The 2,809-nt window shown below is 40.7% G+C and overlaps 1 non-coding gene across 1 annotated transcript; it reads right to left on the reverse strand.

Moving 5' to 3' along the window:
- Positions 1 to 264: 264 nt before the first annotated feature.
- Positions 265 to 337, reverse strand: Trnav-aac (transfer RNA valine (anticodon AAC)). Its single transcript has one exon. It is a non-coding gene; the product is annotated as a tRNA-Val (tRNA).
- Between the last annotated feature and the right edge of the window lie 2,472 nt (positions 338 to 2,809).

Here is a 2,809-nt window from a genome sequence, read left to right on the forward strand (position 1 = left end):
CTATAACAAGATAATTCTGTTTGCAAACTGCCTCCAGCTTCGAGGTTATGGTGTAGCGGTAGCAGACGTGTTATAATACGAGACCTGGTCCGTAAGTATTTAAGGGTTTCGCCGCCACAGCAATCAATACATAGGTCCTCTGATTGCATGTGCGATCTCCGTCGGTCCACTGAAGACTTGGGCCACATTCAAAGCTTCTTACATAACTGTCTCATTAACTGCGACCTCTCCTCGGAAAATAGTTGGAAAACTAGAGAAGAAAATAGTTTTCGCCCGGGATCGAACCGGGGACCTTCCGCGTGTTAGGCGGATGTGATAACCACTACACCACGGAAACCTGCTGTCGAAATGTATGCTGAAAGTATGCTGATGAAACGCTGCTGGACGTTGACCCACTCTGCAGCCAGTGAGAGTCGGCCAGCTGCGACTGGACGCAAGCGGCGAAACCTGTCTTACGGATTGCAAAGCATACAACAGTTCAAAAGTCCGGTGGGCAATGTTTTGTTCAGATTTAGTTGTGATAAGTAAGATTCAGTGTTACCATTTGTGCCCCATATTTTGAAAGGATATTGTTAATTTTTATCAGTGTGCCTGTGAGCTACAGAAATTCTGTTAATACAGTATCTACAGTGACGGCTGTTGTGTAAGAGCAGTAAGCACCATAACTTTTGACACCTTGCGGATTTATTGGTTATTTTTCTTTGAATGCTGTTAAACGTAATGTAGATGCGGTAATCTGAAATACACGGCACTGAATCTACCGCGCTGTACTATTTTGCTCCTCTAGATTCGGTGAAACTTGGCATCTGGGTCGCGAGCACAGCAGTTGTGTACGTTTTAAGGAGCTTTTGCGCATGCGTACCTGGCATGACGTAATTGCCTTAGGGGCCAAATACATGCTGCTTTGATAAAGACTGTGCACGGTTCGCGGTGTGCACAGGTTATTACTCTTCCTCAGATATGCCAGTTCACTCACTATATAGCAAAATTAGATCGGACATCAGTATATCTTATAGCTAAACTGATATACTGATAGAAAAATCTATTTTGTGGGATACTAAGTGAGATATAGTACACTAAGTTTTCGATTTTATCCTGCAGTAATCCATTTGAAGCGCTGAGAACATGAAGCACATTATCGTCGATTGTGAGACTATAGCATTTATTCAGGCTTCTGACATCTGTTGATCCTATGGTGGGTCAGGTTTATCTGTACTGTAGGCCCACATTGTATGTGTGTATGAACATTCACGAAAAGTTGTCTCACTGGTTTCTCTGACATTCACTTAAATGTGGGCTCAAAGAGGATGTGCTTTTGGCTCTGAGCGCCTCATTTGTATTCTACTTAAGTGACCTTGTCGGTAGATAGTACTACTTGAATTTAATCATTTCCGCAAACGGCGGTTGGTATTTGGAGTTGGTTGTTTACTGTACGTGAATCGGTTTTCCTGTGCGTTGTCAACCTGAATTATATTGAATCTGATTTAAGTGCTTGCAGAAAAGAAAATTACCAGGAAAAGTTTGCTGCAAAGGAATTAGGGCCACGAAGGGCAGATCCATTGTCTGAGTGAGTGACAAAATGAGATAAGCGTGACAACAAGCTAACAGTTAACAAAGAAGTGTATAATAAGCGTAAGTTGTGTGAGTGCAACATAAGAATGTCTGCTTTTCAGCCTGAAAAATAATTCGTTAACTAATACATGTGTTGCCTGACAAAATAAAAAAAAACACGAAAACTCCCACTTACACAAAAATGTGAAACGGAAACTTTATTTGGTTCTTGCCATAAACCGTACTTAATTATGTACAAGTAGTAGTATTGACTGTGGCTGAAGTTGTATCAATATGTTGAGTATAACTGTTATACAATAGATGCTACTAATTTTACACTCTCCTATTAATCTGATTTTAAAAATTTGTGAACACCCAGAATGTATATTTACGAGCCGCCGCTGAGCCTATACTGTATTTAACACTGCCACTGTTACCACATACGTATTCTAATCGCCATCAGGTTATGCGATTCTTGCTAGTATTCTGGAAAGTCAGTCAAAAAGTTAAAGCTATGATCTTCAGGCAAAATCAGCTGCATGCTTCTCTGATGATCTGTGTTTAGTACGTCTCAAGTTTGGAAAGGAAAATTCTGCAATCTGAACTGGGGAGAGTCTTTTACCCATAAATGTTGGCATGAACTGATACAAGGGCCGTCACCAGAGATTTTTCCGTACACGATGTTTCATTTGTTGCAAGCGCTGATGAAGTATAGCTTGCTATCAACTGAATTTCCTGAGCAGTCTGTACGGCCTCCGTTAACACCCGAAAGCCGTTTATCACAGGATATCCGCAGTAATAAAACTGCTGAAGACACGGTATGTTGTCTCTTTCTGCTGCTACATCCGCGCGATAAGCACCATAAACCAGTTTTATGGGTACACTCTTTTGCAAATGAAAAAAGCTAATTACCCTAACTCTCAGCGCCTGAACCTACCTTTCGGCTCGGTAGTGTAATTTTCAATGCGCAGTGGGGGAGCTACGATACTGATAGCAAACCAGTTCGATACACATGAAAATAAAGAGTTATTATGAATGGAACTTGTTCACAACAATTCATCAGTTTTCACTGACTGCAAATAAAAAATATTTAAATGAACTTGATGCAATAATTAATACTGTTGTACATGACTTGTATAAGGAGGAATCTGTTATGTTCTTTGATGGATTTTGCTGCATGCGCATTTTTTACTGTGTGTAATGACATAATAGCACTCTCGCATATCCACAAGGATATGGATGATCCACAAGGATATGG

This window comes from Schistocerca nitens, chromosome 2 (assembly GCF_023898315.1).
Source record: "Schistocerca nitens isolate TAMUIC-IGC-003100 chromosome 2, iqSchNite1.1, whole genome shotgun sequence".
Lineage (NCBI taxonomy): Eukaryota > Metazoa > Arthropoda > Insecta > Orthoptera > Acrididae > Schistocerca > Schistocerca nitens.